A 13214-nucleotide genomic window follows, 5' to 3' on the forward strand; every position below is an offset into this window, starting at 1 on the left:
GTGGAGCCTTATAAATTGGCTTCAATCAAGCATCGCCGCCACCCCTAAAATTCTTTTTTTAACTCTAAGACTTCATAAATGCATACATACACAGTTTTAGTTGGAATTCAAAATAGGTTCTTGGATGAGAAATGTCATACATTTTTGTGTCAATGTATAAGACCCTTTAGCTAAAGAGAACGTGCAACTTCTTATACATGGAACAAACAGCTATCCAGGTAAAGTTTCACATTTAGAGCTACAGGTAAACCACCACATTTGCTTTCCTAAGGGGGTACCAGTCTGTGAAGTGTTTACCCCCAAATTGTCAAAGTGTATGGAACCTCTTAGATCTGTGTTGAAATATGTATGAAATCACAGCACTTTGAAAATGAGATTGATCCTGTTGAGCTCAATGGTCCGAGAGGAAGGGTCACATTCAGCATGATTAATGAAGGACAGGTTCAACCTCAACAAGTTCCAGAAAGGAGAGAAACTGCTTGATCCCCCAGGGCAGCCATCTTCTCTGGTTCTCCTAGAAAACTGAATAAGGCAAATCCAATTCCCTCAGTTTCCCAAGGCCCAGATCTAATGAGTGACACCGCATTCTATCCAGCTGTGCAGCTTTATGACTCTTAAGTTGACACAAACATCCTGAGGAAGAGCTGGATCCCTTTTCCCGGGGCCAGTGGCAGTGGGGGCACACATTTCAGACTTGAAATACTAAGCCCTGAAAACTTTCAGCTGAAATACCAAGCCCTGAAAATTGTCAGATGGACATTGGCATAAGGCTTATAGAGGGGAGAGAGGCGGCCTTCAATCTCAACAGAATGTAGTTTGCGGGTCAATTGCTGAACCATTGATTGAATACGGAATGTTAAATTAAGTTTCATTGTTATAACAACCAAACAACTGGCCCATTAAGGGTTGATGCTGGTCCGTAATCCAATCTGTTGTTGAGAGTCTGACTGTTTTGGCTGTCCCCAAAACTAATTCCACCAGGAGACTATTGGATTGGTGCCGTCAGGCTTTGGAATGTTGAGAAAGGATGTGTCGAGGCCCTCGGTTTCTTTGCTGAGTATGGAATGGCACAAAAGCAAAACAATTTTTGTGTTTGTCTCCTATTTCTGATCTCCAATTATGGCACTTGGCATTTTGGGACACTTCCAAAGTAGAATGAATACTTTTTGTTAAGTTTCAATCAAATAGAGAAAGGCCAACAGTAGAGGGACTTCCTTTGCTCCAATCACCCTTCAAAAGGTTGCCTTTATTTATAAGCATCAGAGCTACAAGAGGAAACATAAAAAGTAAACATGTAAATGCAAGTGCTTAAACCTGCTAGTAACCAGAGAAATGCAAATTACAATGATAATAAATGATAAGAGTGAGATTGGGCCAGGAGATCCAGCCGCTGGGTACGTTGCCAGGAGCATGGCATTGTAAATCTGTGGGGGTGTTTTGAAAAGTGATCGTCGCGACGGTAAGTTTTAAGAACCAGAAAATATTACCCTACCTCTGAAAACTTTTATCCTAAGGAAAGAGTTCACAAGAAGAACAAAGTTAAGTTTGCAAAAAAAGTTTATGGCAGCTGGGCTGGTTATGCTTGTAAAAATGTGAGAGGATCTGAAATGCTAAACTTTAGGGAACGTGACAAAGAAGATCATAGTGCTTGATAGACTATTACTTAGCAGCCCTGAAAGTCATAAACATGGAGACAATGCAGCAATGTGAAAAATGTTAGGTGAATAAAGAAGCATATAAAATCTCGATATTTTCTACAATTACAATACCTGGTATGTTTACATATGGACAAGAAATGGAGCAGAGGAAATAAAAACAGTTGTGTTTTAATAAGGAAAATTGGGGGTAACACAGATTGAGTCTCTCTGGAATTCACCAGGTACGATATTGTAATGTAGTTGTAACACTAAATGAACTAAAAATATTCTATTGTTAACCTTAGAGCATTTGAGATTAGAAAATAGTGAGAAACATAAACCTAAAAGTATTCCTAATAGCTATACTTCTGCTTTCTCCATACAACCCCTCCAATCAGAGTTTTTAAGTCATTTTTTTTATTAAAAAAGCGACATGTATTACTGAGGAAAGATACACACAAAAAGGACAATGAATAATTCATCCCCACATTGTCTCTCATTTTATTCCAACCCTCCTTTTCTCTTTCTTTCGCAAAAATGAGATCCCACCATGAATACGATTTAGTGATTTTATACAAATGGCCTGAATTTTTTTTTCAAAGTGGCCTGAATTTTTTAAGCAAACTTGTATTGCTAAGCAGTTAATTTCTTTCCTTTTTTTCCATGACCTACTATCGGCTAGTAGCAGTTACCAATTATTAATTCAGGAAATATGCCAGTAGTTAACTGTGCTATTAGTGGTAGGGCAAATATCAAGTAGCTAATATGATAGATATCGTAGTCCCACTCCTACAGAAAGGAGAGAGCCGGAAGTGCAGGGAGTCAATTTGCTCAAAACTATGAAGTGAGTAAGTGACAGAAGTGGAAAACCAAAGCATTTCTCTCTGACTGCCCAACACGTGCTCTTCCCCACCAAGCTGTCAGGAGCAGTATGGCAAGTACAGCAGGGCAATCGTGAGGGCGTACAGGGGATCCAGCCTCAGTTTCCTTCTCCCAAGCCCCTGCCCCTTGCTTTGTAAACCCCACTCCAGTGGCTGGGAATGGCCAAGCAGTCAGGGTCACCAGGCAGATGGCCCTGCCTCGACCTGGTGCACATTGCCTCAGTCTCCTTGTTTCCTGGCTTTAGCCCTCTCTCCCACCCTTGACCACATGCCCTGGGGTCCTCCAGTGCTCACGGCTTGAGGTTATCTCTTGGATGGGCCCTGGCTCTGGCAGAGTGCCGACTGTGGATCACTCCTCTGGCCAGAGTAGTATTTCTTTTATAGGATTGTGAGAGAGCTGTTTGCCCATGTTCCTTCGGAAAGCCACTCTGATGCTCAGACTTATTATTGTTACTGTTTATTTATTGTTTTTTTATTTGTTATTGTTCTTTTTGACCTGCTGAGCCAGTCTCACCATAGTATATTAATTCTGGTGGATCCCATTATCATAGCATCTAAGATAAGAAATGAATATCAAGACAATAGTTGAGCACCCCTTGGCCTGCATTGCATCATCCCCCTTTTGCACCCCAACAGCCACCTGACATGCCTTCACCCAGGCTTCTCCGAAGAGACGTCTCCTTTCATTATCTTCTCTCTGCCATCCACCCATAAGGCAACTGCCAACCACTTCCTTCTGTCTCAGGCAGATCTGGGTTGGATCCTAATTCTGTCTCATACCAGTCACACCAGTCCCTTACTAACTCTCCATTTCCTTATCTGTAAAATGAATATGTCAACATTTAATTCGTGGAGTTTGTTAATATTGTTTAGAGCCTTACTTGGCACACATATGTGCTTGGAAATTATAGATGTACATATATGCTTTAATTACCTTTCCACCTGAACAGAAGCTAGTATTTAGCCATTCTAGAAACTGCCCTCTCTGTACCAGAGAATTCCTAGTCTTCTCTACTCTGTGTCCTACTCATAATGCACATTCCCAGTCTTTAGTGGCTGTCACCATCTGCTTTCCATGTTTCCACTCCAACACTATTAATTACAACATTATGCTGGCAGTTACTAACTCATGATACATAATCTGTGCTCTCTGACCTCAGCCTGTTGTCCTCACCACAATGTTTTATTTTTCTCCTACGATCGAAATTCCTGTAGTAACTTCTCCAAATGTCCATGCTTCTAAAGATCTCAATTGCAGGCACACCTTCTTTACTCTCAACAAATGATGTGGCCTCCTGTTATAAAGATCACCACTGTATAGAAAAGACCATGGCAGCATAATAAATATTTCAATAATCTTTCTTAAAGCATTCCTTTTATGACTATCATTTCCCTCCCAAAAGCCATTTGGTCTCTCTCCTGACATGTAAAGCAAGATTATGATCATGATTTTGGTTTACCCCTATTTGCCCTTTATGAGCCTTACATTTCAACCAGTCTTTACAAGAACCCCAAATCCCTTCCTATTCCACCTTTGCATCTATACTTTGACCATTCTTTTTTTAGAATGTCATTCCCCTGCATTTTCTGTGTATCAAAATTCTGCCCATCCTTCAACATCCTAATTAAAATTTCATATGCTCCAAAAAACCTTCTGTGATTACTCCAGCTTGCTTTCCTATTTTAAAACATATGGCTCTTTGTTCTAATTTTAGGGTGCATTCCACCTTTTACTATGTCATTTGTCTATATTTCATCCTTTCTCTGTGAATATAAGCTCCTTAAAAGAATGCAACCAGGAATTACATACGTTTATAGATTCTTAGAAAGCCATTGTTGAAAGTAGTTCACAGCCAATGAAGAGGGCAGGTCTAAAGGACCCCATCTGCTCTTTTCCCTCTCTCTGTCTTTGAAGTCTCTTTGAAGTGAAAGAAACCTCTTCCCAGAGAAAAGCTCCCCAGAGAGACAGGTCAAATGAGGATCAGGTCCTGCGTGCTCCAGTCGGGATCATTGGAACTGACAAGACAAAGCAGAGGGAAAAGGATACACTTGAAATGTGGCCCAGAGGGCTTTGCTGTCTCCTATTGCTAAACAGTGTCAATGACCCTGTAACTTTCTCTGGGGCTGAGAAGTCCCTTCATTCCCAACCTTTGGGTTTTGCAGATCAAAAAAAGTTCCGTCTGCCTGGAACTTGATTTACAGTGATCTCAGCCTAAATGTCTCACAAACTGAGAAATGCAAATATTAGCCAATATGTACTATGTCACGCCCTTTTGCTTAAAAAGCTTGAGTTAAGCACAGAAATAATAGAGGGCCAGAAAAGGGGACAAAATAACCATTTGTTCAAAATGCGCGTGTGTGAGCGCGCGCGCATGCGCGCTTCTGTTTGTGTTGGGGGGCCTACATATGTGTATATATACGTACACTGAGGATGTGTATATCTTCCTCTATACCAGCAGCAACAACAGCACCTAGGGAACAGGAATTTTTCTTGTTTTAGATCTCATCTTATACATGGAAACCCTTTGGAACTATATAGTCTTCCACCATAGTGTTGGACTAAATCTTCCAATAAAAATAAGGCCTGAGTTCTTAAGCAAAATGCTATAAAATATTGGATTTCTTACTGCATGTTTCTTGGATATAAATAGGTTTTAGAAACTTTTCTCTATAAATGGAAGGAAATCTGAATACGTCTTTTCTGAGTATCCCATTTACAGTCGGAAAGGTGCGTCTTTCCTGCTCTTTCTATGAAACAGTGACATCTACTGCTCAGTGGGGCTAATCCTGGGGGATGTTCTAGGACTAGAACAACCCGTCTTCCAGCCACTTAGCTTTTCAGAGCCAGAGGCAGGACCACATTCAAAATCTCTTCTCCCTCCCCATCCTGCAGAGGCCCCTCCACAACACTATCATGTTTGAGCTTCTATACAAACTGGATTCTCTTCCTTCTGAATAAGTTTATTTCTTCTATAACAATCCTCTCAGAAAATATGTCTTAGTATTGAGCCTCAACTTGTTTCTTTTTAACTTGTAACTTTCTCTTAGCTGTATCCTTGGAGTAGTGTTTAAGAAGTAATATTTCCTTTTTACACCACAGCCCTAGAGACAGAGAGAGGTTACATCCCCTCAGAGTTTTCTTGTTTTTTATCTAAACGGTCTCACTTCCTTCAGCCTTCCTGGCTACTTGTTCAAGTGACTCTCTACAACTTACCTATTCTCTACGTGTGTTCCTGTTGTTGCATATCCATCAGAAAAATAAGCCACAAAATGTCTGTCATTATATAAATGATAGGCTTCATCCTTAGTTAAATAGCACAATGATGTAGTGGGTTAGTGAGTGGTGTTTGAAGAAGGAAGATCTGGGTCAATCCTGGCTTCCCTCCATGAGTCCACAGGTCCTATGCAACCACTCCAAACCTTTGTTTTCTCAGCTATAACATGAACGGGACAATAATAACCACCTAGTAGGTTTGCTCTAAGGCTTAAACACAACAAAACATCACTGTGTGAAGAGCACTTAGCACAGTTACTCAAAACTATTCAGTGAGTACTCAATAAATGGACGCTCTCTTGTTCCTAACCAGCTGCTGCTGGGCTAGATAAACAAATATGCGAAAAGTTAAGGAGACATGGGGAGTGAGAAGCAATAGAGGAAATAGAAAAAAAAATAGAGGAATGTACAACATGTTTTAAATTAACTATACAATGTAAAGTTTCTTAAAGTCTGGGCCAATTTTATGTATATCCTATGTGCCAAGTTCATATCCAGTGTCTGGCATATAAAAGGAGATTAGTAAGTGTTTTCTGGATGAATGAACTTCATATAGATCAAAATACACTCTACACCAATAGAGGAAAACATCATAAAGTTAGTATTATAGTAACATTTCCTATATGAAATGTGATACAATATAAAAAGCCCAAATATAGCAGATGTTGAGCCAGGTCTAGGTTGCATGGTACATTTAAGAACCTGAAAGGAGTTACCCGTTCAGCAATTTTTATTCATTTGGAAACTGTTGAATCCATATTGTATGCATATTTTAAACCCTTTTCTACATAAACATCATCGGCAAAAATTCATTTTTAATGACTACCTATGTTTAAGCATAGGTGCTAAGAATATAAAGTATAAATGATCATTTCTTCCCTAGGTTTACAATATAGCTAAGAAAATAATTAAGGCACATAAAATGATCACTAAAAACACAAAGGATGAAAAAATTGTACAGCAAGTCGTAGTCAAACCAATCTAGCTGATGTTTCCCATTATACCTGATAACCAATCAAATAATTTTCCATTATAAGTGATTGAAGTCTGCCAATTTTAGAGGTTTATGATTTCTACCATAAGTCAAGGAAAGTACCCAAAGAAAGGAAAATAAGGGAGTTTGAATGTATTTGAATGAACTTTGAGACTGTTCATAATGCAGTTGCTAAAGACATGGCACTGGAGAATTGAAGTTCTTCCATGGTCTTAGGGAAAGCACGCTGGCATCCTAGGTAAAGGAATTGTGTTTTCCTCTTCACTGTGTTTTTAGCATACCTTGCTTTGTTTGGTCTCATCATTTGCATAATGCAGAGAGGAATAACTGTGCTGTCTACATAACAGGATTGTCATGAGACTAATATAAAACAGTAAAAGAAAAAGACCTGAAAATCTCACCATGCAAATGCCAGTTGATATTGTCCCTCATTGTTAGTCTCTTCCGAGGAGAAGCACATTCTCCTGCTATCCAAAGAGGTCATGCATGTGCAGGTCTAATTTCATAGCTCTTCCATGAGTCATCTTAACAAAAATAATCCATAGTCTACTTTTAAAAAAGAAGAATATCTCCCACATCTGGTTTTATAAGTTTCTCATCATCCCTCCTCTGAGGGAGTCAAGAAAGAAAGAGGCCATGAATTCTTGGCATTAGCACACTAAACAGTGGTAGGGGACCTGAAAAAGGATGCAGCTTCTCAGAGGGCTTACCACCTGAAAGGAGTAAGGCTGTCGGTGTATTCACACAGCCTTCTAGATGTATCGTATATAACTTGAAACTCCTGACTCTTCTATATCAACTAACAGTTTTCCTTATGTAACATAAATTGCAGTGTCTGTATACGGTCTTCCCATTACCTGATGGTAGCATCTTGAAACTGGTCAAAACTTGAATGCCAATAGCTCTGTCACTCAGAATATATATGATTCTGCACTTGGGAAAAAAAAAACAACAAAACCCCCCCACAAACCTTAAGTAAAAACATATTGGATGGATCTGTACACTGAAAATAATTGTTTGGTCAGCCTTCATAGTTGATGTGGATTCTGATATAATCAATTGCTGCAGTAGTCAATATTGATCATGAAAGTTGCTAAAGTGACTATTTTGGACAGATATGTAGCAGTTTAATTGTGTGGTATTATACATAATGCAGTTGAAATGATTAACACACTTACATACACAGGAAAGCTTGTTACTGACCACTAAAATTCCCCAAATTCCACGTCCAGCATTTCCTTATCTGTAATAAAAATGGACCTTTGTGAAAGGGGAATGACTCTGGTTGTCTAGGACCATCAGCCTGTGAAAACAAATAATCAATATTAAAATTCTGTTGGCTTCTCACTCCCATCTCCCGACAGACAGATCCAGCCCCTTGCTTTTCTGTCATCTTTCTAGTTTTTTGTTTTTTTTTTGTTTTGTTTTATTTTTTCAGATAGTTCCAAGAATGCCTGACATGAAGCCAACTCGTGTTCCTCCACTCTGACGTATTTGTGGTTTGTTACCAGTAAACTACCTCGTCACTGCCATAGCTACGCTACACAAGTATAGGGCAGTTGGGGCTGCCTCCTTGATACCTTCCGGGTACCAAAAATGCACTGTGGAGGTGAGAATGGCTAGCTCTTTGCTGAGGAAAGCATAGCAGTTCTGCTTGTGCCAGAGTCTTTCATGGAGATTCACTTCTGTCTCCAGCCGTCTGCAGGCACACTATATCCTAAGACACTCTAGAAGAGAAGTCATTCTGTTTCCACCTTTGCTATACTCTTTGATCTTTATCCAACAAAAAATATTAAACTGCACCTTCTTCCTTTGGCCTGAAAGAAAAGCTTCTATACACATAAGCTCATGTAGCTAGATGTCCAGCAATGTCAATATTTTAACAAAGAACTAGACCTTAAATCTCAGTTTAGGGTCATCACAAAAACCCTAAAGGTATTACTCATGAAAGAGGTAGAATGTTACCAAGATTATTGAAAGTACATATTTATAAGGTGTATTTTATTTTCCAACTATTTTTAATATAAAATCTGAATTGCCTTACTATTTTAAAAAAATAGTATTGAAACGTTTTGCAAAGCGAACATACATGTCAAAATTTCAGATTTTCTACATAGACTCTCATGTCCTCTGTGAATAAAGACAGCTTTATTTCTTCCTGCCCAATCTGTATACCGTCTGTTTCCTTTTCTTGTCATACTGCATTAGCTAGGACTTCCAGTGCAATGTTGAAAAGCAGTGGTGATAGCAAGCATTCTTTATTTGTTCCTAGTTTTAATGGGAAAGAAAAACTTTAAGACTTATTATAAAGTGACAGTAGTCAAGACAGTGTGGTATTGGTAATAGAAAAGACAAATAGATCAATGGAACAGAATACAGAGTCCAAAAATTGATCCACATAAGTATAGTCAACTGATCTTTGGTAAAGGAGTAAAAGCAGTGCAATGGAGAAAAGATAGTATTTTCAGTAAATGGTGCTAAAACAACTGGACATCCACATGGAAGAAGAAGAGGAGGAGGGGGAGGAGGAGGAGGAGGAGGAGGAGGAGGAAGGAGAAGAAGAAGAAGAAGAAGAAGAAGAAGAAGAAGAAGAAGAAGCAGCATCTAGAACAGACTTCACAAAAGTTAATCCTTTACAAAAATTAACTCAAAACAGATCCTAATCTAAATGAAAGATGCAAAACTATAAAACCCCTAGAAGGTAATACAGGAAAAAACCTAGACGACCTTGGGCATGGCAGACATTTTAGACACAATACCAAAGGTAGAATCCATAAAGGGAAGCACTGATAAGCTGGACTCCATTAAAATTAAAAATTTCTGCTCTGTGAAAGACTTTGTCAAGAAAATGAAAAGACAAGCCACAGACTGGGAGAAAATATTGGCAAATGACATATCTGATAAAGGACTGTTATCCAAAATATATGAAGAACTCTTAAAATTCAACCATAAGAACACAAACAACCTGTTGGAAAAGACATACTCATGCATGCAGTCTTTCTCCTCCCACTTGGCTGCATATGGATGGGCCTTGGGCCTGGAATATGTCCTTACCAAGAGATAAAAAGCCCTCAAATCCTGTGCTGGGCTTATCACCTTGTGTGGGACTATCTTTCCCCTTCTCAGGCTCAGTGAGTACTCTGTCTCTTTGTAAAGAGTATGGGTCATAAGGCACAGGGCCCACCCCACTGCATCATCTGTCTTCCAAGGGAAGAGGGCAGGGTTCCTTCCACGGTGGCAACAGAGGGAGAAAACACTCTGGCCATGAGGGACTGACACCTACTGTTGAAGCTGATCTTGCTCTGCCTCTTCTCTATGTAAGTGAAGTTTTCTTCCATCCGGTGCTTGGCCATGTGACGATTTCCTTGGTGACTCTGAAACCAAGAAGCAATGGGAAGAATTGTTTGGACTTTTATTCCTGGTGGTTGGCATGGTGATGCTCTTTATTATCCTCCATAGAGATGGAGTCCTCCCCTGGGACTGGTAACCGGTAACCATACTCGACACAATGCGATTAAAAACTGAGCCAAAGACCTTAACAGACACCTCACCAAGGAAGACATATAAATGACAAATAGGCATGTGATCAGATGTTTCACATCATGAGACATCAGGGAAAAGCAAACTAAAACAACAATGACATACCACTACATACCTATTAGAATAGCCAAAATCTCGAGCACTGACAGCACCAACTCAGGTGAGGATGTGGAGCAGCAGGGACCCACTCACTGTTGCTGGAATGCAAAATGGTACAGTCACTTTGGAAAACAGGCCGTTTCTTACAAAACTAAACATGCACTTGCCATACGATCCAGCATTCATCCTGCTTGGTATTTACCCAAATGAGATGAAAACTTACACCCACACAAGAAACTGCACATGGATGTTTATAGCAGCTTTATTTATAATTGCCAAGACTTAGAAGAAACTAAAACATCCTTCAGCAGGTCAATGGGTAAATAAACTGTGGTACACCTAGGCAATGGTGTACTAAAAAGAAATGAGCTACCAATCCATGAAAAGACATGGAGGAAACTAAAATGCATATTGCTAAGTGAAAGAAGCCAATCTGAAAACATTGCCTACTCTATGATTCCAATTATATGGCATTCTGGAAAAAGCAAAACTATGGAGACAAAAAACAGGTCATGATTCCCAGGGGTTAGGGCTGAGGGAGAGTTGAATAGGGGGAACACAGAGAAAAATCAGGGCAATGAAACCACTCCAGGATACCATAATGGTGGATACACGTTTAGACAAATGTATCAACTCATAGAGTTCTCAGCACCAAGAGTGAAACCTAATGTAAACTACAGTTTTTAGGTGATAATGATGTGTCAGTATAGGTTCAGTGACTGTAACAAATGTCTCACTCTGCGGGGAGATGTTGATAATGGGGAGTCTATGACTATATCAGGGAAGGGGGTATGCAGGAAATCTCTCTACCATCTACTCAGTTTTGCCGTGAAACTAAAACTGCTCTAAAAAATAGTCTATTTTTAAAAAGTCAATGAGTGACCTGTTTCCGTCTTTCCCCATCTGTTTTTTCAATATCTTCTGCAGAGTAAACTGTATACATACCAATCACATTTAAAATTATGGAGTTAAAAAATGTCTGTTACATTCTGCACAGCAAAGGAAACAATCAACAAAACTAATAGGAAATCTACTACACTGGAGAAGATATTTGCAAACGACATATCTGATAGAGGGTTAGAGTCCAAAACATAGAAAGAACTACAACTCAGTACTCAAAAAAACAAATAATCAAATTAAAAAATGGGCAGACATGAACAGACATTTCTCTAAAGAAGACATACAGATGGCCAACAGACACATGAAAAGATGCTCTATGTCACTGATGATCAGGGAAATGCAAATCAAAACCACAAGGAGATATCACCTCACACCTGTCAGAATGGCTAAAATAAAAACACAAGAAACAACCAGGGTTGGCGAGGATGTGGAGAGAATGGAACCCTTGGGCACTGTTGGTGGGAGTGCAAACTGGTGCAGCCACTGTAGAAAACAGTATGGAGGTTCCTCAAAAAATTAAAACTAAAACTACCTTATGATCCAGTAATTGCACTACTGGGTATTTACCCCAAAACTACAAAAACACTAATTCAAAGGGATATGTGCACATCTATGTTTACTGAAGCATTATTTACAATAGCCAAATTAAAGAAGCAGCCCAAGTGTCCATCGATAAGTTAATGGATAAAGAAGAAGTGGTATATATATATATATATATATATATATATATATATATACACACACACAATATTATACAGTAATAAAATATCACTCAGTTATAAAAAGAGAATAAAATCTTGTCATTTGCAACGACATGGATGGAGCTAAAGAAGATAATGCTAAGTGAAATAAGTCAGTCAGAGAAAGACAAACACCAAATGACTTCATTCATATGTGGAATTTAAGAAACAAAACAAATGAGCGAAGGAAAAAAGACAGAGAGAGAGAAACCAAGAAACAGACTCTTAAGTATAGAGAACGAACTGGTGGTTACCAGAGGGGAGGGAGGTAGGGGGGGTTGGGGGAAATAGGGGATGGGGATTAAAGAGAACACTTATCATTATGGAAAATAAAATAAAACAAAATGATTTTTTAAATGTCTCTTACAAATTATTTCAGTGTATCTTTGCTTGAAGGACAATTATTCAGATGGGGGATAGAAAGCGAAGTAGAGATTAATGGCCAAAACCCTGAAGATTCCATTTGAATCAAATGATCTGGATAATTGATTGGGCAAGTAAGCAGTAGCACTAGAATTTAGATAAATTTTAGATGAATTCGATCTTGAATTTGAGGTCTTATTTTCCTATGTATAGCAACAATTAGGTTTGCTTCCCTTAAAAAACTGGGTTGCCAAGGTAAGCTGAACTTCGCATGACCATCTGGGCATCAGTTGAAAGGATCTCATTATATATCTGTGAGCTATTTTGGTTGAGGTGAACATAAACATTTTCATGCTTGCTAAGATTCTTTAAACTCTTTGGGCAAATAATATCTAGTGTTTTTCAAAGAAAAATGATTTAATGCTAAGGAGACTTAGAAAGCTTACATAAGTCCATTAAAGTAGAAAAACACTAAAACAGGGGTGCGTGGATGGCTCAGTTGGTTAAGCAACTGCCTTAGACTCAGGTCAGGATCTCAGGGCCCTGGGATCGAGCCCCGCATCGGGCTCCTTGCTCCACTGGGAGTCTGCTTCTCCCTCTCCCTCTGCCACCCCCCTGCTTGTGTCCTCTCTCTCTCTCTCTCTCAAATAAATAAAATCTTAAAAACAAAAAGAAAGAAAACACTAAAATAAATGTATTATCAAAAGAAGAGAAAGAATAAATCATGAGAATTTTGGAAGGGAGAATATGCAGAGCCTCTTCTAAGTCAGTCTAAAAAGGAACATG

The 13214-nt window shown here is 39.1% G+C and overlaps 1 long non-coding RNA gene across 1 annotated transcript; it reads right to left on the reverse strand.

Annotated features, from left to right (window-relative positions):
* Positions 1–4359: 4359 nt before the first annotated feature.
* On the reverse strand, positions 4360–10525 carry LOC141374112 (uncharacterized). Its single transcript, XR_012380705.1, has 5 exons — positions 10442–10525; positions 10070–10160; positions 7990–8029; positions 4943–4989; positions 4360–4534 (listed from the first exon to the last, which is right to left on the reverse strand). It is a non-coding gene; the product is annotated as an uncharacterized lncRNA (long non-coding RNA).
* Positions 10526–13214: the final 2689 nt, after the last annotated feature.

Source organism: Callorhinus ursinus, unplaced genomic scaffold (genome assembly GCF_003265705.2).
Source record: "Callorhinus ursinus isolate GAN/ISIS: 27379988/994484 unplaced genomic scaffold, GSC_fseal_2.0 scaffold14, whole genome shotgun sequence".
Taxonomy (NCBI): domain Eukaryota; kingdom Metazoa; phylum Chordata; class Mammalia; order Carnivora; family Otariidae; genus Callorhinus; species Callorhinus ursinus.